The sequence below is a fragment of the Ascaphus truei genome, unplaced genomic scaffold (assembly GCF_040206685.1).
Source record: "Ascaphus truei isolate aAscTru1 unplaced genomic scaffold, aAscTru1.hap1 HAP1_SCAFFOLD_590, whole genome shotgun sequence".
In the NCBI taxonomy this organism is placed as follows: Eukaryota; Metazoa; Chordata; class Amphibia; order Anura; family Ascaphidae; genus Ascaphus; species Ascaphus truei.
Window position 1 is genome coordinate 81745 of NW_027456923.1, and position 24368 is coordinate 106112.

At 66.4% G+C, this 24368-nt stretch overlaps 1 protein-coding gene across 1 annotated transcript in view; it reads right to left on the minus strand.

Annotated features, from left to right (window-relative positions):
- Positions 1-24368, minus strand: part of MOGS (mannosyl-oligosaccharide glucosidase) — a 44581-nt gene that overhangs the window by 7844 nt on the left and 12369 nt on the right. The gene's annotated exons all lie outside the window — the stretch shown is intronic.

Consider the following 24368-nt stretch of genomic DNA (forward strand, 5'->3'; position numbering starts at 1 on the left):
ATCGGGACTGAGAGGGGTGCGGGCAGAGAGAGACACCGGGGCTGAGAGGGGTGCGGGCAGAGAGAGACATCGGGGCTGAGAGGGGTGCGGGCAGAGAGAGGGTGCGGGCAGAGAGAGACACCGGGGCTGAGAGGGGAGCGGGCAGGGAGAGACATCGGGACTGAGAGGGGTGCGGGCAGAGAGAGACATCGGGGCTGAGAGGGGAGCGGGCAGGGAGAGACATCGGGACTGAGAGGGGAGCGGGCAGAGAGAGACATCGGGGCTGAGAGGGGTGCGGGCAGAGAGACATCGGGACTGAGAGGGGTGCGGGCAGAGAGAGACACCGGGGCTGAGAGGGGTGCGGGCAGAGAGAGACATCGGGGCTGAGAGGGGAGCGGGCAGGGAGAGACATCGGGACTGAGAGGGGTGCGGGCAGAGAGAGACATCGGGGCTGAGAGGGGAGCGGGCAGGGAGAGACATCGGGACTGAGAGGGGAGCGGGCAGAGAGAGACATCGGGGCTGAGAGGGGAGCGGGCAGAGAGAGGCATCGGGACTGAGAGGGGAGCGGGCAGAGAGAGACATCGGGACCGAGAGGGGAGCGGGCAGAGAGACATCGGGACCGAGAGGGGGTTCGGGCAGGGAGAGACATCGGGACTGAGAGGGGTGCGGGCAGAGAGACATCGGGGCTGAGAGGGGAGCGGGCAGAGAGAGACATCGGGACTGAGAGGGGTGCGGGCAGAGAGAGACATCGGGACTGAGAGGGGTGCGGGCAGGGAGAGACATCGGGACTGAGAGGGGAGCGGGCAGGGAGAGACATCGGGACTGAGAGGGGTGCGGGCAGGGAGAGACATCGGGACTGAGAGGGGTGCGGGCAGGGAGAGACATCGGGACTGAGAGGGGAGCGGGCAGGGAGAGACATCGGGACTGAGAGGGGTGCGGGCAGGGAGAGACATCGGGACTGAGAGGGGTGCGGGCATAGAGAGACATCGTGACTGAGAGGGGGTGCGGGCAGAGAAACATCGGGACTGAGAAGGGTGCGGGCAGAGAGACATCGGGACTGAGAGGGGTGCGGGCAGAGAGAGACATCGCGACTGAGAGGGGTGCGGGCAGAGAGACATCGGGGCTGAGAGGGGTGCGGGCAGAGAGACATCGGGACTGAGAGGGGTGCGGGCAGAGAGAGACATCGGGACTGAGAGGGGTGCGGGCAGGGAGAGACATCGGGACTGAGAGGGGAGCGGGCAGGGAGAGACATCGGGACTGAGAGGGGTGCGGGCAGGGAGAGACATCGGGACTGAGAGGGGTGCGGGCATAGAGAGACATCGTGACTGAGAGGGGGTGCGGGCAGAGAGACATCGGGACTGAGAAGGGTGCGGGCAGAGAGAGACATCGGGACTGAGAGGGGTGCGGGCAGAGAGAGATATCGGGGCTGAGAGGGGTGCGGGCAGAGAGACATCGGGACTGAGAGGGGTGCGGGCAGAGAGAGACATCGCGACTGAGAGGGGTGCGGGCAGAGAGACATCGGGGCTGAGAGGGGTGCGGGCAGAGAGACATCGGGGCTGAGAGGGGTGCGGGCAGAGAGACATCGGGACTGAGAGGGGTGCGGGCAGAGAGACATCGGGACTGAGAGGGGTGCGGGCAGAGAGACATCGGGACTGAGAGGGGTGCGGGCAGAGAGAGACATCGGGGCTGAGAGGGGTGCGGGCAGAGACAGACATCGGGGCTGAGAGGGGTGCGGGCAGAGAGAGACATCGGGGCTGAGAGGGGTGCGGGCAGAGACAGACATCGGGATTGAGAGGGGTGCGGGCAGAGACAGACATCGGGACTGAGAGGGGGTGCGGGCAGAGACAGACATCGGGACTGAGAGGGGTGCGGGCAGAGAGACATCGGGACTGAGAGGGGTGCGGGCAGAGAGACATCGGGGCTGAGAGGGGTGCGGGCAGAGAGACATCGGGACTGAGAGGGGTGCGGGCAGAGACATCGGGACTGAGAGGGGTGCGGGCAGAGAGAGGCATCGGGACTGAGAGGGGAGCGGGCAGAGAGAGACATCGGGACCGAGAGGGGAGCGGGCAGAGAGACATCGGGACCGAGAGGGGGTTCGGGCAGGGAGAGACATCGGGACTGAGAGGGGTGCGGGCAGAGAGACATCGGGGCTGAGAGGGGAGCGGGCAGAGAGAGACATCGGGACTGAGAGGGGTGCGGGCAGAGAGAGACATCGGGACTGAGAGGGGTGCGGGCAGGGAGAGACATCGGGACTGAGAGGGGAGCGGGCAGGGAGAGACATCGGGACTGAGAGGTGTGCGGGCAGGGAGAGACATCGGGACTGAGAGGGGTGCGGGCAGAGAGAGACATCGGGACTGAGAGGGGAGCGGGCAGGGAGAGACATCGGGGCTGAGAGGGGAGCGGGCAGGGAGAGACATCGGGACTGAGAGGGGTGCGGGCAGAGAGAGACATCGGGACTGAGAGGGGTGCAGGCAGAGAGAGACATCGGGACTGAGAGGGGTTGCGGGCAGAGAGACATCGGGACTGAGAGGGGTGCGGGCAGAGAGAGACATCGGGGCTGAGAGGGGGTGCGGGCAGAGAGACATCGGGACTGAGAGGGGTGCGGGCAGAGAGAGGCATCGGGACTGAGAGGGGTGCGGGCAGAGAGAGGCATCGGGACTGAGAGGGGTGCGGGCAGAGAGACATCGGGACTGAGAGGGGTGCGGGCAGAGAGAGACATCGGGACTGAGAGGGGTGCGGGCAGAGACAGACATCGGGGCTGAGAGGGGTGCGGGCAGAGAGACATCGGGACTGAGAAGGGTGCGGGCAGGGAGACATCGGGGCTGAGAGGGGTGCGGGCAGAGAGACATCGGGACTGAGAGGGGTGCGGGCAGAGAGAGACATCGTGACTGAGAGGGGTGCGGGTAGAGAGAGACATCGTGACTGAGAGGGGTGCGGGCAGAGAGAGACATCGGGGCTGAGAGGGGTGCGGGCAGAGAGACATCGGGACTGAGAGGGGTGCGGGCAGGGAGACATCGGGGCTGAGAGGGGTGCGGGCAGAGAGACATCGGGACTGAGAGGGGGTGCGGGCAGAGAGGCATCGGGGCTGAGAGGGGTGCGGGCAGAGAGACATCAGGACTGAGAGGGGTGCGGGCAGAGAGAGGCATCGGGACTGAGAGGGGTGCGGGCAGGGAGACATCGGGACTGAGAGGGGTGCGGGCAGAGAGACATCGGGGCTGAGAGGGGTGCGGGCAGAGAGACATCGGGACTGAGAGGGGTGCGGGCAGAGAGACATCGGGACTGAGAGGGGTGCGGGCAGGGAGACATCGGGACTGAGAGGGGTGCGGGCAGAGAGACATCGGGACTGAGAGGGGTGCGGGCAGAGAGAGGCATCGGGACTGAGAGGGGTGCGGGCAGGGAGACATCGGGACTGAGAGGGGTGCGGGCAGGGAGACATCGGGGCTGAGAGGGGTGCGGGCAGAGAGAGGCATCGGGACTGAGAGGGGTGCGGGCAGAGAGAGACATCGGGGCTGAGAGGGGTGCGGGCAGGGAGAGACATCGGGACTGAGAGGGGTGCGGGCAGAGAGAGACATCGGGGCTGAGAGGGGTGCGGGCAGGGAGACATCGGGGCTGAGAGGGGTGCGGGCAGAGAGACATCGGGGCTGAGAGGGGTGCGGGCAGAGAGACATCGGGACTGAGAGGGGTGCGGGCAGAGAGAAGCATCGGGACTGAGAGGGGTGCGGGCAGAGACAGACATCGGGGCTGAGAGGGGTGCGGGCAGAGAGACATCGGGACTGAGAGGGGAGCGGGCAGAGAGAGACATCGGGACTGAGAGGGGTGCGGGTAGAGAGAGACATCGGGACTGAGAGGGGTGCGGGCAGAGAGAGACATCGGGACTGAGAGGGGTGCGGGCAGAGAGAGGCATCGGGACTGAGAGGGGGTGCGGGCAGAGAGACATCGGGACTGAGAGGGGTGCGGGCAGAGAGACATCGGGACTGAGAGGGGTGCGGGCATAGAGAGACATCGTGACTGAGAGGGGGTGCGGGCAGAGAAACATCGGGACTGAGAAGGGTGCGGGCAGAGAGACATCGGGACTGAGAGGGGTGCGGGCAGAGAGAGACATCGCGACTGAGAGGGGTGCGGGCAGAGAGACATCGGGGCTGAGAGGGGTGCGGGCAGAGAGACATCGGGACTGAGAGGGGTGCGGGCAGAGAGAGACATCGGGACTGAGAGGGGTGCGGGCAGGGAGAGACATCGGGACTGAGAGGGGTGCGGGCAGGGAGAGACATCGGGACTGAGAGGGGTGCGGGCATAGAGAGACATCGTGACTGAGAGGGGGTGCGGGCAGAGAGACATCGGGACTGAGAAGGGTGCGGGCAGAGAGAGACATCGGGACTGAGAGGGGTGCGGGCAGAGAGAGACATCGGGGCTGAGCGGGGTGCGGGCAGAGAGACATCGGGACTGAGAGGGGTGCGGGCAGAGAGAGACATCGCGACTGAGAGGGGTGCGGGCAGAGAGACATCGGGGCTGAGAGGGGTGCGGGCAGAGAGACATCGGGGCTGAGAGGGGTGCGGGCAGAGAGACATCGGGACTGAGAGGGGTGCGGGCAGAGAGACATCGGGACTGAGAGGGGTGCGGGCAGAGAGAGACATCGGGGCTGAGAGGGGTGCGGGCAGAGACAGACATCGGGGCTGAGAGGGGTGCGGGCAGAGAGAGACATCGGGGCTGAGAGGGGTGCGGGCAGAGACAGACATCGGGATTGAGAGGGGTGCGGGCAGAGACAGACATCGGGACTGAGAGGGGGTGCGGGCAGAGACAGACATCGGGACTGAGAGGGGTGCGGGCAGAGAGACATCGGGACTGAGAGGGGTGCGGGCAGAGAGACATCGGGGCTGAGAGGGGTGCGGGCAGAGAGACATCGGGACTGAGAGGGGTGCGGGCAGAGACATCGGGACTGAGAGGGGTGCGGGCAGAGAGAGACATCGGTACTGAGATGGGGTGCGGGCAGAGAGAGACATCGGGGCTGAGAGGGGTGCGGGCAGAGAGAGACATCGGGACTGAGAGGGGTGCAGGCAGAGAGAGACATCGGGACTGAGAGGGGTTGCGGGCAGAGAGACATCGGGACTGAGAGGGGTGCGGGCAGAGAGAGACATCGGGGCTGAGAGGGGGTGCGGGCAGAGAGACATCGGGACTGAGAGGGGTGCGGGCAGAGAGAGGCATCGGGACTGAGAGGGGTGCGGGCAGAGAGAGGCATCGGGACTGAGAGGGGTGCGGGCAGAGAGACATCGGGACTGAGAGGGGTGCGGGCAGAGAGAGACATCGGGACTGAGAGGGGTGCGGGCAGAGACAGACATCGGGGCTGAGAGGGGTGCGGGCAGAGAGACATCGGGACTGAGAGGGGTGCGGGCAGGGAGACATCGGGGCTGAGAGGGGTGCGGGCAGAGAGACATCGGGACTGAGAGGGGTGCGGGCAGAGAGAGACATTGTGACTGAGAGGGGTGCGGGTAGAGAGAGACATCGTGACTGAGAGGGGTGCGGGCAGAGAGAGACATCGGGACTAAGAGGGGTGCGGGCAGAGAGACATCGGGACTGAGAGGGGTGCGGGCAGGGAGACATCGGGGCTGAGAGGGGTGCGGGCAGAGAGACATCGGGACTGAGAGGGGGTGCGGGCAGAGAGGCATCGGGGCTGAGAGGGGTGCGGGCAGAGAGACATCAGGACTGAGAGGGGTGCGGGCAGAGAGAGGCATCGGGACTGAGAGGGGTGCGGGCAGGGAGACATCGAGACTGAGAGGGGTGCGGGCAGAGAGACATCGGGGCTGAGAGGGGTGCGGGCAGAGAGACATCGGGACTGAGAGGGGTGCGGGCAGAGAGACATCGGGACTGAGAGGGGTGCGGGCAGGGAGACATCGGGACTGAGAGGGGTGCGGGCAGAGAGACATCGGGACTGAGAGGGGTGCGGGCAGAGAGAGGCATCGGGACTGAGAGGGGTGCGGGCAGGGAGACATCGGGACTGAGAGGGGTGCGGGCAGGGAGACATCGGGGCTGAGAGGGGTGCGGGCAGAGAGAGGCATCGGGACTGAGAGGGGTGCGGGCAGAGAGAGACATCGGGGCTGAGAGGGGTGCGGGCAGGGAGAGACATCGGGACTGAGAGGGGTGCGGGCAGAGAGAGACATCGGGGCTGAGAGGGGTGCGGGCAGGGAGACATCGGGGCTGAGAGGGGTGCGGGCAGAGAGACATCGGGGCTGAGAGGGGTGCGGGCAGAGAGACATCGGGACTGAGAGGGGTGCGGGCAGAGAGAGGCATCGGGACTGAGAGGGGTGCGGGCAGAGACAGACATCGGGGCTGAGAGGGGTGCGGGCAGAGAGACATCGGGACTGAGAGGGGAGCGGGCAGAGAGAGACATCGGGACTGAGAGGGGTGCGGGCAGAGAGAGACATCGGGACTGAGAGGGGTGCGGGCAAAGAGAGACATCGGGACTGAGAGGGGTGCGGGCAGAGAGAGGCATCGGGACTGAGAGGGGGTGCGGGCAGAGAGACATCGGGACTGAGAGGGGTGCGGGCAGAGAGACATCGGGACTGAGAGGGGTGCGGGCAGAGAGAGACATCGGGGCTGAGAGGGGTGCGGGCAGAGAGAGACATCGCGACTGAGAGGGGAGCGGGCAGAGAGAGACATCGGGACTGAGAGGGGTGCGGGCAGAGAGACATCGGGACTGAGAGGGGTGCGGGCAGAGAGAGACATCGGGGCTGAGAGGGGTGCGGGCAGAGAGACATCGGGACTGAGAGGGGTGCGGGCAGAGAGACATCGGGACTGAGAGGGGTGCGGGCAGAGAAACATCGGGACTGAGAGGGGGTGCGGGCAGAGAGAGACATCGGGGCTGAGAGGGGTGCGGGCAGAGAGACATCGGGGCTGAGAGGGGTGCGGGCAGAGAGACATCGGGACTGAGAGGGGGTGCGGGCAGAGAGAGACATCGGGGCTGAGATGGGTGCGGGTAGAGAGAGACATCGGGGCTGAGAGGGGTGCGGGCAGAGAGAGACATCGGGGACTGAGAGGGGGTGCGGGCAGAGAGAGACATCGGGGCTGAGAGGGGTGCGGGCAGAGAGAGGCATCGGGGCTGAGAGGGGTGCGGGCAGAGAGAGACATCGGGACTGAGAGGGGTGCGGGCAGAGACAGACATCGGGGCTGAGAGGGGTGCGGGCAGAGAGACATCGGGACTGAGAGGGGTGCGGGCAGAGAGACATCGGACTGAGAGGGGTGCGGGCAGAGAGACATCGGGGCTGAGAGGGGTGTGGGCAGAGAGGCATCGGGGCTGAGAGGGGTGCGGGCAGAGAGACATCGGGGCTGAGAGGGGTGCGGGCAGAGAGACATCGGGACTGAGAGGGGTGCGGGCAGAGACATCGGGCTGAGAGGGGTGCGAGCAGAGAGACATCGGGACTGAGAGGGGTGCGGGCAGAGAGAGACATCGGGACTGAGAGGGGTGCGGGCAGAGAGACATCGGGACTGAGAGGGGTGCGGGCAGAGAGACATCGGGACTGAGAGGAGGTGCGGGCATAGAGAGACATCGGGACTGAGAGGGGGTGCGGGCAGAGACAGACATCGGGACTGAGAGGGGTGCGGGCAGAGAGAGACATCGGGGCTGAGAGGGGTGCGGGCAGAGAGAGACATCGGGACTGAGAGGGGTGCGGACAGAGAGAGACATCGGGACTGAGAGGGGTGCGGGCAGAGAGAGACATCGGGACTGAGAGGGGTGCGGGCAGAGAGAGACATCGGGACTGAGAGGGGGTGCGGGCAGAGAGAGACATCGGGGCTGAGAGGGGTGCGGGCAGAGAGACATCGGGACTGAGAGGGGTGCGGGCAGAGAGACATCGGGGCTGAGAGGGGTGCGGGCAGAGAGACATCGGGACTGAGAGGGGGTACGGGCAGAGAGAGACATTGGGGCTGAGAGGGGTGCGGGTAGAGAGAGACATCGGGACTGAGAGGGGTGCGGGCAGAGAGACATCGGGACTGAGAGGGGTGCGGGCAGAGAGAGACATCGCGACTGAGAGGGGAGCGGGCAGAGAGAGACATCGGGACTGAGAGGGGTGCGGGCAGAGAGACATCGGGGCTGAGAGGGGTGCGGGCAGAGAGAGACATCGGGACTGAGAGGGGTGCGGGCAGAGAGACATCGGGACTGAGAGGGGTGCGGGCAGAGAGAGACATCGCGACTGAGAGGGGTGCGGGCAGGGAGAGACATCGGGGCTGAGAGGGGTGCGGGCAGAGAGACATCGGGGCTGAGAGGGGGTGCGGGCAGAGAGAGACATCGGGACTGAGAGGGGTGCGGGCAGAGAGACATCGGGACTGAGAGGGGTGCGGGCAGAGAGACATCGGGACTGAGAGGAGGTGCGGGCATAGAGAGACATCGGGACTGAGAGGGGGTGCGGGCAGAGAGAGACATCGGGGCTGAGAGGGGTGCGGGCAGAGAGAGGCATCGGGGCTGAGAGGGGTGCGGGCAGAGAGAGACATCGGGACTGAGAGGGGTGCGGGCAGAGACAGACATCGGGGCTGAGAGGGGTGCGGGCAGAGAGACATCGGGACTGAGAGGGGTGCGGGCAGAGAGACATCGGGACTGAGAGGGGTGCGGGCAGAGAGACATCGGGGCTGAGAGGGGTGTGGGCAGAGAGGCATCGGGGCTGAGAGGGGTGCGGGCAGAGAGACATCGGGGCTGAGAGGGGTGCGGGCAGAGAGACATCGGGACTGAGAGGGGTGCGGGCAGAGACATCGGGGCTGAGAGGGGTGCGAGCAGAGAGACATCGGGACTGAGAGGGGTGCGGGCAGAGAGAGACATCGGGACTGAGAGGGGTGCGGGCAGAGAGACATCGGGACTGAGAGGGGTGCGGGCAGAGAGACATCGGGACTGAGAGGAGGTGCGGGCATAGAGAGACATCGGGACTGAGAGGGGGTGCGGGCAGAGACAGACATCGGGACTGAGAGGGGTGCGGGCAGAGAGAGACATCGGGGCTGAGAGGGGTGCGGGCAGAGAGAGACATCGGGACTGAGAGGGGTGCGGACAGAGAGAGACATCGGGACTGAGAGGGGTGCGGGCAGAGAGAGACATCGGGACTGAGAGGGGTGCGGGCAGAGAGAGACATCGGGACTGAGAGGGGGTGCGGGCAGAGAGAGACATCGGGGCTGAGAGGGGTGCGGGCAGAGAGACATCGGGACTGAGAGGGGTGCGGGCAGAGAGACATCGGGGCTGAGAGGGGTGCGGGCAGAGAGACATCGGGACTGAGAGGGGGTACGGGCAGAGAGAGACATTGGGGCTGAGAGGGGTGCGGGTAGAGAGAGACATCGGGACTGAGAGGGGTGCGGGCAGAGAGACATCGGGACTGAGAGGGGTGCGGGCAGAGAGAGACATCGCGACTGAGAGGGGAGCGGGCAGAGAGAGACATCGGGACTGAGAGGGGTGCGGGCAGAGAGACATCGGGGCTGAGAGGGGTGCGGGCAGAGAGAGACATCGGGACTGAGAGGGGTGCGGGCAGAGAGACATCGGGACTGAGAGGGGTGCGGGCAGAGAGAGACATCGCGACTGAGAGGGGTGCGGGCAGGGAGAGACATCGGGGCTGAGAGGGGTGCGGGCAGAGAGACATCGGGGCTGAGAGGGGGTGCGGGCAGAGAGAGACATCGGGGCTGAGAGGGGTGCGGGCAGAGACAGACATCGGGGCTGAGAGGGGTGCGGGCAGAGAGAGACATCGGGACTGAGAGGGGTGCGGGCAGAGAGAGGCATCGGGACTGAGAGGGGGTGCGGGCAGAGAGAGACATCGGGGCTGAGAGGGGTGCGGGCAGAGAGAGACATCGGGACTGAGAGGGGTGCGGGCAGAGAGGCATCGGGGCTGAGAGGGGTGCGGGCAGAGAGAGACATCGGGACTGAGAGGGGTGCGGGCAGAGAGACATCGGGGCTGAGAGGGGTACGGGCAGAGACAGACATCGGGGCTGAGAGGGGTGCGGGCAGAGAGACATCGGGACTGAGAGGGGGTGCGGGCAGAGAGAGACATCGGGGCTGAGAGGGGTGCGGGCAGAGAGACATCGGGACTGAGAGGGGTGCGGGCAGAGAGACATCAGGACTGAGAGGGGTGCGGGCAGAGAGAGGCATCGCGACTGAGAGGGGTGCGGGCAGAGAGAGACATCGGGACTGAGAGGGGTGCGGGCAGAGAGACATCGGGGCTGAGAGGGGTGTGGGCAGAGAGGCATCGGGGCTGAGAGGGGTGCGGGCAGAGAGACATCGGGGCTGAGAGGGGTGCGGGCAGAGAGGCATCGGGACTGAGAGGGGGTGCGGGCAGAGAGACATCGGGACTGAGAGGGGTGCGGGCAGAGACATCGGGGCTGAGAGGGGTGCGGGCAGAGAGACATCGGTACTGAGAGGGGGTGCGGGCAGAGAGACATCGGGACTGAGAGGAGGTGCGGGCAGAGAGAGACATCGGGGCTGAGAGGTTTGCGGGCAGAGAGAGACATCGGGACTGAGAGGGGTGCGGGCAGAGAGAGACATCGGGACTGAGAGGGGTGCGGGCAGAGAAACATCGGGACTGAGAGGGGGTGCGGGCAGAGAGAGACATCGGGGCTGAGAGGGGTGCGGGCAGAGAGACATCGGGACTGAGAGGGGTGCGGGCAGAGAGACATCGGGGCTGAGAGGGGTGCGGGCAGAGAGACATCGGGACTGAGAGGGGGTACGGGCAGAGAGAGACATCGGGGCTGAGAGGGGTGCGGGTAGAGAGAGACATCGGGGCTGAGAGGGGTGCGGGCAGAGAGACATCTGGGCTGAGAGGGGTGTGAGCAGAGAGAGACATCGGGACTGAGAGGGGTGCGGTCAGAGAGAGACATCGGGGCTGAGAGGGGTGCGGGTAGAGAGAGACATCGGGGCTGAGAGGGGTGCGGGTAGAGAGAGACATCGGGGCTGAGAGGGGTGCGGGTAGAGAGAGACATCGGGGCTGAGAGGGGTGCGGGCAGAGAGAGACATCGGGGCTGAGAGGGGTGCGGGCAGAGAGACATCGGGGCTGAGAGGGGTGCGGGCAGAGAGACATCGGGACTGAGAGGGGTGCGGGCAGAGAGACATCGGGGCTGAGAGGGGTGCGGGTAGAGAGAGACATCGGGGCTGAGAGGGGTGCGGGCAGAGAGAGACATCGGGGCTGAGAGGGGTGCGGGCAGAGAGACATCGGGGCTGAGAGGGGTGCGGGCAGAGAGACATCGGGACTGAGAGGGGTGCGGGCAGAGAGACATCGGGGCTGAGAGGGGTGCGGGTAGAGAGAGACATCGGGGCTGAGAGGGGTGCGGGCAGAGAGACATCGGGACTGAGAGGGGTGCGGGCAGAGAGACATCGGGACCGAGAGGGGTGCGGGCAGAGAGAGACATCGGGACCGAGAGGGGTGCGGGCTGAGAGAGGCATCGGGACCGAGAGGGGTGCGGGCAGAGAGACATCGGGACCGAGAGGGGGTGCGGGCAGAGAGAGGCATCGCGACTGAGAGGGGGTGCGGGCAGAGAGAGACATCACGACTGGGAGGGGTGCGGGCAGGGAGAGACATCGGGACTGAGAGGGGTGCGGGCAGAGAGACATCGGGACTGAGAGGGGTGCGGGCAGAGAGACATCGGGACTGAGAGGGGTGCGGGCAGAGAGACATCGGGACTGAGAGGGGTGCGGGCAGAGAGACATCGGGACTGAGAGGGGTGCAGGCAGAGAGAGACATCGGGGCTGAGAGGGGTGTGGGCAGAGAGGCATCGGGGCTGAGAGGGGTGCGGGCAGAGAGACATCGGGGCTGAGAGGGGTGCGGGCAGAGAGGCATCGGGACTGAGAGGGGGTGCGGGCAGAGAGACATCGGGACTGAGAGGGGTGCGGGCAGAGACATCGGGGCTGAGAGGGGTGCGAGCAGAGAGACATCGGGACTGAGAGGGGTGCGGGCAGAGAGAGACATCGGTACTGAGAGGGGTGCGGGCAGAGAGACATCGGGACTGAGAGGGGTGCGGGCAGAGAGACATCGGGACTGAGAGGAGGTGCGGGCATAGAGAGACATCGGGACTGAGAGGGGGTGCGGGCAGAGACAGACATCGGGACTGAGAGGGGTGCGGGCAGAGACAGACATCGGGACTGAGAGGGGTGCGGGCAGAGAGAGACATCGGGGCTGAGAGGGGTGCGGGCATAGAGAGACATCGGGACTGAGAGGGGTGCGGGCAGAGAGAGACATCGGGACTGAGAGGGGTGCGGGCAGAGAGAGACATCGGGACTGAGAGGGGTGCGGGCAGAGAGAGACATCGGGACTGAGAGGGGGTGCGGGCAGAGAGAGACATCGGGGCTGAGAGGGGTGCGGGCAGAGAGACATCGGGACTGAGAGGGGTGCGGGCAGAGAGACATCGGGGCTGAGAGGGGTGCGGGCAGAGAGACATCGGGACTGAGAGGGGGTACGGGCAGAGAGAGACATCGGGGCTGAGAGGGGTGCGGGTAGAGAGAGACATCGGGGCTGAGAGGGGTGCGGGCAGAGAGACATCGGGACTGAGAGGGGTGCGGGCAGAGAGAGACATCGCGACTGAGAGGGGAGCGGGCAGAGAGAGACATCGGGACTGAGAGGGGTGCGGGCAGAGAGACATCGGGGCTGAGAGGGGTGCGGGCAGAGAGAGACATCGGGACTGAGAGGGGTGCGGGCAGAGAGACATCGGGACTGAGAGGGGTGCGGGCAGAGAGAGACATCGCGACTGAGAGGGGTGCGGGCAGGGAGAGACATCGGGGCTGAGAGGGGTGCGGGCAGAGAGACATCGGGGCTGAGAGGGGGTGCGGGCAGAGAGAGACATCGGGGCTGAGAGGGGTGCGGGCAGAGAGAGACATCGGGACTAAGAGGGGTGCGGGCAGAGAGAGACACCGGGGCTGAGAGGGGTGCGGGCAGAGAGAGACATCGGGACTGAGAGGGGTGCGGGCAGAGAGAGGCATCGGGACTGAGAGGGGGTGCGGGCAGAGAGAGACATCGGGGCTGAGAGGGGTGCGGGCAGAGAGAGACATCGGGACTGAGAGGGGTGCGGGCAGAGAGAGACATCGGGGCTGAGAGGGGTGCGGGCAGAGAGAGACATCGGGGCTGAGAGGGGTGCGGGCAGAGAGACATCGGGGCTGAGAGGGGTGCGGGCAGAGAGACATCGGGGCTGAGAGGGGTGCGGGCAGAGAGACATCGGGACTGAGAGGGGTGCGGGCAGAGAGACATCGGGGCTGAGAGGGGTGCGGGTAGAGAGAGATCGGGGCTGAGAGGGGTGCGGGCAGAGAGAGACATCGGGGCTGAGAGGGGTGCGGGCAGAGAGACATCGGGGCTGAGAGGGGTGCGGGCAGAGAGACATCGGGACTGAGAGGGGTGCGGGCAGAGAGACATCGGGGCTGAGAGGGGTGCGGGTAGAGAGAGACATCGGGGCTGAGAGGGGTGCGGGCAGAGAGACATCGGGACTGAGAGGGGTGCGGGCAGAGAGACATCGGGACTGAGAGGGGTGCGGGCAGAGAGAGGCATCGGGACCGAGAGGGGTGCGGGCAGAGAGACATCGGGACCGAGAGGGGTGCGGGCAGAGAGAGACATCGGGGCTGAGAGGGGTGCGGGCAGAGAGACATCGGGGCTGAGAGGGGTGCGGGCAGAGAGAGGCATCGCGACTGAGAGGGGGTGCGGGCAGAGAGAGACATCACGACTGGGAGGGGTGCGGGCAGGGAGAGACATCGGGACTGAGAGGGGTGCGGGCAGAGAGACATCGGGACTGAGAGGGGTGCGGGCAGAGAGACATCGGGACAGAGAGGGGTGCGGGCAGAGAGACATTGGGACTGAGAGGGGTGCGGGCAGAGAGACATCGGGACTGAGAGGGGTTCGGGCAGAGAGACATCGGGACTGAGAGGGGTGCGGGCAGAGAGACATCGGGGCTGAGAGGGGTGCGGGCAGAGAGACATCGGGGCTGAGAGGGGTGCGGGCAGAGAGAGACATCGGGGCTGAGAGGGGAGCGGGCAGAGAGAGACATCGGGACTGAGAGGGGTGCGGGCAGAGAGACATCGGGACTGAGAGGGGTGCGGGCAGAGACATCGGGGCTGAGAGGGGTGCGGGCAGAGAGTGACATCGGGGCTGAGAGGGGTGCGGGCAGAGACAGACATCGGGGCTGAGAGGGGTGCGGGCAGAGAGAGACATCGGGACTGAGAGGGGTGCGGGCAGAGAGAGACATCGGGGCTGAGAGGGGTGCGGGCAGAGAGACATCGGGACTGAGAGGGGTGCGGGCAGAGAGAGGCATCGGGGCTGAGAGGGGTGCGGGCAGAGACATCGGGACTGAGAGGGGTGCGGGCAGAGACATCGGGGCTGAGAGGGGTGCGGGCAGATACAGACATCGGGGCTGAGAGGGGTGCGGGCAGAGAGACATCGGGACTGAGAGGGGTGCGGGCAGAGACATCGGGGCTGAGAGGGGTGCGGGCAGAGAGACATCGGGACTGAGAGGGGTGCGGGCAGAGAGAGACATCTGGGCTGAGAGGGGGTGCGGGCAGAGAGAGACATCGGGGCTGAGAGGGGTGCGGGCAGAGAGAGACATCTGGGCTGAGAGGGGTGCGAGCAGAGAGAGACATCGGGACTGAGAGGGGTGCGGGCAGAGAGAGACATCGGGGCTGAGAGGGGTGCGGGCAGAGAGAGACATCGGGACTGAGAGGGGTGCGGGCAGAGAGACATCGGGACTGAGAGGGGTGCGGGCAGAGAGAGACATCGGGGCTGAGAGGGGTGCGGGCAGAGAGACATCGGGGCTGAGAGGGGTGCGGGCAGAGAGAGACATCGGTGCTGAGAGGGGTGCGGGCAGAGAGACATCGGGGCTGAGAGGGGTGCGGGCAGAGAGACATCGGGGCTGAGAGGGGTGCGGGTAGAGAGACATCGGGGCTGAGAGGGGTGCGGGCAGAAAGACATCGGGGCTGAGAGGGGTGCGGGTAGAGAGACATCGGGGCTGAGAGGGGTGCGGGCAGAGAGACATCGGGGCTGAGAGGGGTGCGGGCAGAGAGACATCGGGGCTGAGAGGGGTGCGGGCAGAGAGAGACATCGGGGCTGAGAGGGGTGCGGGCAGAGAGACATCGGGACTGAGAGGGGTTCGGGCAGAGAGACATCGGGACTGAGAGGGGTTCGGGCAGAGAGACATCGGGGCTGAGAGGGGTGCGGGCAGAGAGACATCGGGGCTGAGAGGGGTGCGGGCAGAGAGACATCGGGGCTGAGAGGGGTGCGGGCAGAGACATCGGGGCTGAGAGGGGTGCGGGCAGAGAGAGACATCGGGACTGAGAGGGGAGCGGGCAGAGACAGACATCGGGGCTGAGAGGGGTGCGGGCAGAGAGACATCGGGGCTGAGAGGGGTGCGGGCAGAGAGAGACATCGGGGCTGAGAGGGGTGCGGGCAGAGAGACATCGGGACTGAGAGGGGTGCGGGCAGAGAGACATCGGGACTGAGAGGGGGTGCGGGCAGAGAGAGACATCGGGGCTGAGAGGGGTGCGGGCAGAGAGAGACATCGGGACTGAGAGGGGTGCGGGCAGAGAGACATCGGGGCTGAGAGGGGTGCGGGCAGAGAGACATCGGGACTGAGAGGGGGTGCGGGCAGAGAGAGACATCGGGACTGAGAGGGGTGCGGGCAGAGAGAGACATCGGGGCTGAGAGGGGGTGCGGGCAGGGAGACATCGGGACCGAGAGGGGTGCGGGCAGAGAGAGACATCGGGGCTGAGAGGGGTGCGGGCAGAGACATCGGGGCTGAGAGGGGTGCGGGCAGAGAGACATCGGGGCTGAGAGGGGGTGCGGGCAGAGAGAGACATCGGGGCTGAGAGGGGGTACGGGCAGAGACAGACATCGGGGCTGAGAGGGGTGCGGGCAGAGAGACATCGGGACTGAGAGGGGGTGCGGGCAGAGAGAGACATCGGGGCTGAGAGGGGTGCGGGCAGAGAGACATCGGGACTGAGAGGGGTGCGGGCAGAGAGACATCAGGACTGAGAGGGGTGCGGGCAGAGAGAGGCATCGCGACTGAGAGGGGTGCGGGCAGAGAGAGACATCGGGACTGAGAGGGGTGCGGGCAGAGAGACATCGGGGCTGAGAGGGGTGTGGGCAGAGAGGCATCGGGGCTGAGAGGGGTGCGGGCAGAGAGACATCGGGGCTGAGAGGGGTGCGGGCAGAGAGGCATCGGGACTGAGAGGGGGTGCGGGCAGAGAGACATCGGGACTGAGAGGGGTGCGGGCAGAGACATCGGGGCTGAGAGGGGTGCGGGCAGAGAGACATCGGGACTGAGAGGGGGTGCGGGCAGAGAGACATCGGGACTGAGAGGGGGTGCGGGCAGAGAGACATCGGGACTGAGAGGGGGTGCGGGCAGAGACAGACATCGGGACTGAGAGGGGTGCGGGCAGAGAGAGACATCGGGGCTGAGAGGGGTGCGGGCAGAGAGAGACATCGGGACTGAGAGGGGTGCGGGTAGAGAGACATCGGGACTGAGAGGGGTGCGGGCAGAGAGACATCGCGACTGAGAGGGGTGCGGGCAGAGAGAGACATCGGGACTGAGAGGGGTGCGGGCAGAGAGACATCGGGACTGAGAGGGGGTGCGGGCAGAGAGAGACATCGGGGCTGAGAGGGGTGCGGGCAGAGAGACATCGGGACTGAGAGGGGTGCGGGCAGAGAGACATCGGGGCTGAGAGGGGTGCGGGCAGAGAGACATCGGGACTGAGAGGGGGTACGGGCAGAGAGAGACATCGGGGCTGAGAGGGGTGCGGGTAGAGAGAGACATCGGGGCTGAGAGGGGTGCGGGCAGAGAGACATCTGGGCTGAGAGGGGTGTGAGCAGAGAGAGACATCGGGACTGAGAGGGGTGCGGGCAGAGAGAGACATCGGGGCTGAGAGGGGTGCGGGCAGAGAGAGACATCGGGGCTGAGAGGGGTGCGGGTAGAGAGAGACATCGGGGCTGAGAGGGGTGCGGGTAGAGAGAGACATCGGGGCTGAGAGGGGTGCGGGCAGAGAGAGACATCGGGGCTGAGAGGGGTGCGGGCAGAGAGACATCGGGGCTGAGAGGGGTGCGGGCAGAGAGACATCGGGACTGAGAGGGGTGCGGGCAGAGAGACATCGGGGCTGAGAGGGGTGCGGGCAGAGAGAGACATCGGGACTGAGAGGGGTGCGGGCAGAGACAGACATCGGGGCTGAGAGGGGTGCGGGCAGAGAGACATCGGGACTGAGAGGGGTGCGGGCAGAGAGACATCGGGGCTGAGAGGGGTGCGGGCAGAGAGAGGCATCGGGACTGAGAGGGGTGCGGGTAGAGAGAGACATCGGGGCTGAGAGGGGTGCGGGCAGAGAGACATCGGGACTGAGAGGGGTGCGGGCAGAGAGACATCGGGACTGACAGGGGTGCGGGCAGAGAGAGACATCGGGACTGAGAGGGGTGCGGGCAGAGAGAGGCATCGGGACCGAGAGGGGTGCGGGCAGAGAGACATCGGGACCGAGAGGGGGTGCGGGCAGAGACAGACATCGGGGCTGAGAGGGGTGCGGGCAGAGACAGACATCGGGGCTGAGAGGGGTGCGGGCAGAGAGAGACATCGGGGCTGAGAGGGGTGCGGGCAGAGACATCGGGGCTGAGAGGGGTGCGGGCAGAGAGACATCGGTACTGAGAGGGGGTGCGGGCAGAGAGACATCGGGACTGAGAGGAGGTGCGGGCAGAGAGAGACATCGGGGCTGAGAGGTTTGCGGGCAGAGAGAGACATCGGGACTGAGAGGGGTGCGGGCAGAGAGAGACATCGGGACTGAGAGGGGTGCGGGCAGAGAAACATCGGGACTGAGAGGGGGTGCGGGCAGAGAGAGACATCGGGACTGAGAGGGGTGCGGGCAGAGAGACATCGGGGCTGAGAGGGGTGCGGGCAGAGAGACATCGGGACTGAGAGGGGTGCGGGCAGAGAGACATCGGGGCTGAGAGGGGTGCGGGCAGAGAGACATCGGGACTGAGAGGGGGTACGGGCAGAGAGAGACATCGGGGCTGAGAGGGGTGCGGGTAGAGAGAGACATCGGGGCTGAGAGGGGTGCGGGCAGAGAGACATCTGGGCTGAGAGGGGTGTGAGCAGAGAGAGACATCGGGACTGAGAGGGGTGCGGTCAGAGAGAGACATCGGGGCTGAGAGGGGTGCGGGTAGAGAGAGACATCGGGGCTGAGAGGGGTGCGGGTAGAGAGAGACATCGGGGCTGAGAGGGGTGCGGGTAGAGAGAGACATCGGGGCTGAGAGGGGTGCGGGCAGAGAGAGACATCGGGGCTGAGAGGGGTGCGGGCAGAGAGACATCGGGGCTGAGAGGGGTGCGGGCAGAGAGACATCGGGACTGAGAGGGGTGCGGGCAGAGAGACATCGGGGCTGAGAGGGGTGCGGGTAGAGAGAGACATCGGGGCTGAGAGGGGTGCGGGCAGAGAGAGACATCGGGGCTGAGAGGGGTGCGGGCAGAGAGACATCGGGGCTGAGAGGGGTGCGGGCAGAGAGACATCGGGACTGAGAGGGGTGCGGGCAGAGAGAGACATCGGGACTGAGAGGGGTGCGGGCAGAGAGACATCGGGGCTGAGAGGGGTGCGGGTAGAGAGAGACATCGGGGCTGAGAGGGGTGCGGGCAGAGAGACATCGGGACTGAGAGGGGTGCGGGCAGAGAGACATCGGGACCGAGAGGGGTGCGGGCAGAGAGAGACATCGGGACCGAGAGGGGTGCGGGCTGAGAGAGGCATCGGGACCGAGAGGGGTGCGGGCAGAGAGACATCGGGACCGAGAGGGGGTGCGGGCAGAGAGAGGCATCGCGACTGAGAGGGGGTGCGGGCAGAGAGAGACATCACGACTGGGAGGGGTGCGGGCAGGGAGAGACATCGGGACTGAGAGGGGTGCGGGCAGAGAGACATCGGGACAGAGAGGGGTGCGGGCAGAGAGACATCGGGACTGAGAGGGGTGCGGGCAGAGAGACATCGGGACTGAGAGGGGTGCGGGCAGAGAGACATCGGGACTGAGAGGGGTGCAGGCAGAGAGACATCGGGGCTGAGAGGGGTGCGGGCAGAGAGACATCGGGGCTGAGAGGGGTGTGGGCAGAGAGGCATCGGGGCTGAGAGGGGTGCGGGCAGAGAGACATCGGGGCTGAGAGGGGTGCGGGCAGAGAGGCATCGGGACTGAGAGGGGGTGCGGGCAGAGAGACATCGGGACTGAGAGGGGTGCGGGCAGAGACATCGGGGCTGAGAGGGGTGCGAGCAGAGAGACATCGGGACTGAGAGGGGTGCGGGCAGAGAGAGACATCGGGACTGAGAGGGGTGCGGGCAGAGAGACATCGGGACTGAGAGGGGTGCGGGCAGAGAGACATCGGGACTGAGAGGAGGTGCGGGCATAGAGAGACATCGGGACTGAGAGGGGGTGCGGGCAGAGACAGACATCGGGACTGAGAGGGGTGCGGGCAGAGACAGACATCGGGACTGAGAGGGGTGCGGGCAGAGAGAGACATCGGGGCTGAGAGGGGTGCGGGCAGAGAGAGACATCGGGACTGAGAGGGGTGCGGGCAGAGAGAGACATCGGGACTGAGAGGGGTGCGGGCAGAGAGAGACATCGGGACTGAGAGGGGGTGCGGGCAGAGAGAGACATCGGGGCTGAGAGGGGTGCGGGCAGAGAGACATCGGGACTGAGAGGGGTGCGGGCAGAGAGACATCGGGGCTGAGAGGGGTGCGGGCAGAGAGACATCGGGACTGAGAGGGGGTACGGGTAGAGAGAGACATCGGGGCTGAGAGGGGTGCGGGTAGAGAGAGACATCGGGGCTGAGAGGGGTGCGGGCAGAGAGACATCGGGACTGAGAGGGGTGCGGGCAGAGAGAGACATCGCGACTGAGAGGGGAGCGGGCAGAGAGAGACATCGGGACTGAGAGGGGTGCGGGCAGAGAGACATCGGGGCTGAGAGGGGTTGCGGGCAGAGAGACATCGGGGCTGAGAGGGGTGCGGGCAGAGAGAGACATCGGGACTGAGAGGGGTTGCGGGCAGAGAGACATCGGGGCTGAGAGGGGTGCGGGCAGAGAGAGACATCGGGACTGAGAGGGGTGCGGGCAGAGAGACATCGGGACTGAGAGGGGTGCGGGCAGAGAGAGACATCGCGACTGAGAGGGGTGCGGGCAGGGAGAGACATCGCGACTGAGAGGGGTGCGGGCAGGGAGAGACATCGGGGCTGAGAGGGGTGCGGGCAGAGAGACATCGGGGCTGAGAGGGGGTGCGGGCAGAGAGAGACATCGGGGCTGAGAGGGGTGCGGGCAGAGAGAGACATCGGGACTAAGAGGGGTGCGGGCAGAGAGAGACATCGGGGCTGAGAGGGGTGCGGGCAGAGAGAGACATCGGGACTGAGAGGGGTGCGGGCAGAGAGAGGCATCGGGACTGAGAGGGGGTGCGGGCAGAGAGAGACATCGGGGCTGAGAGGGGTGCGGGCAGAGAGAGACATCGGGACTGAGAGGGGTGCGGGCAGAGAGAGACATCGGGGCTGAGAGGGGTGCGGGCAGAGAGAGACATCGGGGCTGAGAGGGGTGCGGGCAGAGAGACATCGGGGCTGAGAGGGGTGCGGGCAGAGAGACATCGGGGCTGAGAGGGGTGCGGGCAGAGAGACATCGGGACTGAGAGGGGTGCGGGCAGAGAGACATCGGGGCTGAGAGGGGTGCGGGTAGAGAGAGACATCGGGGCTGAGAGGGGTGCGGGCAGAGAGAGACATCGGGGCTGAGAGGGGTGCGGGCAGAGAGACATCGGGGCTGAGAGGGGTGCGGGCAGAGAGACATCGGGACTGAGAGGGGTGCGGGCAGAGAGACATCGGGGCTGAGAGGGGTGCGGGTAGAGAGAGACATCGGGGCTGAGAGGGGTGCGGGCAGAGAGACATCGGGACTGAGAGGGGTGCGGGCAGAGAGACATCGGGACTGAGAGGGGTGCGGGCAGAGAGAGGCATCGGGACCGAGAGGGGTGCGGGCAGAGAGACATCGGGACCGAGAGGGGTGCGGGCAGAGAGACATCGGGGCTGAGAGGGGTGCGGGCAGAGAGACATCGGGGCTGAGAGGGGTGCGGGCAGAGAGAGGCATCGCGACTGAGAGGGGGTGCGGGCAGAGAGAGACATCACGACTGGGAGGGGTGCGGGCAGGGAGAGACATCGGGACTGAGAGGGGTGCGGGCAGAGAGACATCGGGACTGAGAGGGGTGCGGGCAGAGAGACATCGGGACTGAGAGGGGTGCGGGCAGAGAGACATTGGGACTGAGAGGGGTGCGGGCAGAGAGACATCGGGACTGAGAGGGGTTCGGGCAGAGAGACATCGGGACTGAGAGGGGTGCGGGCAGAGAGACATCGGGGCTGAGAGGGGTGCGGGCAGAGAGACATCGGGGCTGAGAGGGGTGCGGGCAGAGAGAGACATCGGGGCTGAGAGGGGAGCGGGCAGAGAGAGACATCGGGACTGAGAGGGGTGCGGGCAGAGAGACATCGGGACTGAGAGGGGTGCGGGCAGAGACATCGGGGCTGAGAGGGGTGCGGGCAGAGAGAGACATCGGGGCTGAGAGGGGTGCGGGCAGAGACAGACATCGGGGCTGAGAGGGGTGCGGGCAGAGAGAGACATCGGGACTGAGAGGGGTGCGGGCAGAGAGAGACATCGGGGCTGAGAGGGGTGCGGGCAGAGAGACATCGGGACTGAGAGGGGTGCGGGCAGAGAGAGGCATCGGGGCTGAGAGGGGTGCGGGCAGAGACATCGGGACTGAGAGGGGTGCGGGCAGAGACATCGGGGCTGAGAGGGGTGCGGGCAGATACAGACATCGGGGCTGAGAGGGGTGCGGGCAGAGAGACATCGGGACTGAGAGGGGTGCGGGCAGAGACATCGGGGCTGAGAGGGGTGCGGGCAGAGAGACATCGGGACTGAGAGGGGTGCGGGCAGAGAGAGACATCTGGGCTGAGAGGGGGTGCGGGCAGAGAGAGACATCGGGGCTGAGAGGGGTGCGGGCAGAGAGAGACATCTGGGCTGAGAGGGGTGCGAGCAGAGAGAGACATCGGGACTGAGAGGGGTGCGGGCAGAGAGAGACATCGGGGCTGAGAGGGGTGCGGGCAGAGAGAGACATCGGGACTGAGAGGGGTGCGGGCAGAGAGACATCGGGACTGAGAGGGGTGCGGGCAGAGAGAGACATCGGGGCTGAGAGGGGTGCGGGCAGAGAGACATCGGGGCTGAGAGGGGTGCGGGCAGAGAGAGACATCGGTGCTGAGAGGGGTGCGGGCAGAGAGACATCGGGGCTGAGAGGGGTGCGGGCAGAGAGACATCGGGGCTGAGAGGGGTGCGGGTAGAGAGACATCGGGGCTGAGAGGGGTGCGGGCAGAGAGACATCGGGGCTGAGAGGGGTGCGGGTAGAGAGACATCGGGGCTGAGAGGGGTGCGGGCAGAGAGACATCGGGGCTGAGAGGGGTGCGGGCAGAGAGACATCGGGGCTGAGAGGGGTGCGGGCAGAGAGAGACATCGGGGCTGAGAGGGGTGCGGGCAGAGAGACATCGGGACTGAGAGGGGTGCGGGCAGAGAGACATCGGGACTGAGAGGGGGTGCGGGCAGAGAGAGACATCGGGACTGAGAGGGGTGCGGGCAGAGAGAGACATCGGGGCTGAGAGGGGGTGCGGGCAGGGAGACATCGGGACCGAGAGGGGTGCGGGCAGAGAGAGACATCGGGGCTGAGAGGGGTGCGGGCAGAGACATCGGGGCTGAGAGGGGTGCGGGCAGAGAGACATCGGGGCTGAGAGGGGGTGCGGGCAGAGAGAGACATCGGGGCTGAGAGGGGGTACGGGCAGAGACAGACATCGGGGCTGAGAGGGGTGCGGGCAGAGAGACATCGGGACTGAGAGGGGGTGCGGGCAGAGAGAGACATCGGGGCTGAGAGGGGTGCGGGCAGAGAGACATCGGGACTGAGAGGGGTGCGGGCAGAGAGACATCAGGACTGAGAGGGGTGCGGGCAGAGAGAGGCATCGCGACTGAGAGGGGTGCGGGCAGAGAGAGACATCGGGACTGAGAGGGGTGCGGGCAGAGAGACATCGGGGCTGAGAGGGGTGTGGGCAGAGAGGCATCGGGGCTGAGAGGGGTGCGGGCAGAGAGACATCGGGGCTGAGAGGGGTGCGGGCAGAGAGGCATCGGGACTGAGAGGGGGTGCGGGCAGAGAGACATCGGGACTGAGAGGGGTGCGGGCAGAGACATCGGGGCTGAGAGGGGTGCGGGCAGAGAGACATCGGGACTGAGAGGGGGTGCGGGCAGAGAGACATCGGGACTGAGAGGGGGTGCGGGCAGAGAGACATCGGGACTGAGAGGGGGTGCGGGCAGAGACAGACATCGGGACTGAGAGGGGTGCGGGCAGAGAGAGACATCGGGGCTGAGAGGGGTGCGGGCAGAGAGAGACATCGGGACTGAGAGGGGTGCGGGTAGAGAGACATCGGGACTGAGAGGGGTGCGGGCAGAGAGACATCGGGACTGAGAGGGGTGCGGGCAGAGAGAGACATCGGGACTGAGAGGGGTGCGGGCAGAGAGACATCGGGACTGAGAGGGGGTGCGGGCAGAGAGAGACATCGGGGCTGAGAGGGGTGCGGGCAGAGAGACATCGGGACTGAGAGGGGTGCGGGCAGAGAGACATCGGGGCTGAGAGGGGTGCGGGCAGAGAGACATCGGGACTGAGAGGGGGTACGGGCAGAGAGAGACATCGGGGCTGAGAGGGGTGCGGGTAGAGAGAGACATCGGGGCTGAGAGGGGTGCGGGCAGAGAGACATCTGGGCTGAGAGGGGTGTGAGCAGAGAGAGACATCGGGACTGAGAGGGGTGCGGGCAGAGAGAGACATCGGGGCTGAGAGGGGTGCGGGCAGAGAGAGACATCGGGGCTGAGAGGGGTGCGGGTAGAGAGAGACATCGGGGCTGAGAGGGGTGCGGGTAGAGAGAGACATCGGGGCTGAGAGGGGTGCGGGCAGAGAGAGACATCGGGGCTGAGAGGGGTGCGGGCAGAGAGACATCGGGGCTGAGAGGGGTGCGGGCAGAGAGACATCGGGGCTGAGAGGGGTGCGGGCAGAGAGAGACATCGGGACTGAGAGGGGTGCGGGCAGAGACAGACATCGGGGCTGAGAGGGGTGCGGGCAGAGAGACATCGGGACTGAGAGGGGTGCGGGCAGAGAGACATCGGGGCTGAGAGGGGTGCGGGCAGAGAGAGGCATCGGGACTGAGAGGGGTGCGGGTAGAGAGAGACATCGGGGCTGAGAGGGGTGCGGGCAGAGAGACATCGGGACTGAGAGGGGTGCGGGCAGAGAGACATCGGGACTGACAGGGGTGCGGGCAGAGAGAGACATCGGGACTGAGAGGGGTGCGGGCAGAGAGAGACATCGGGACTGAGAGGGGTGCGGGCAGAGAGAGGCATCGGGACCGAGAGGGGTGCGGGCA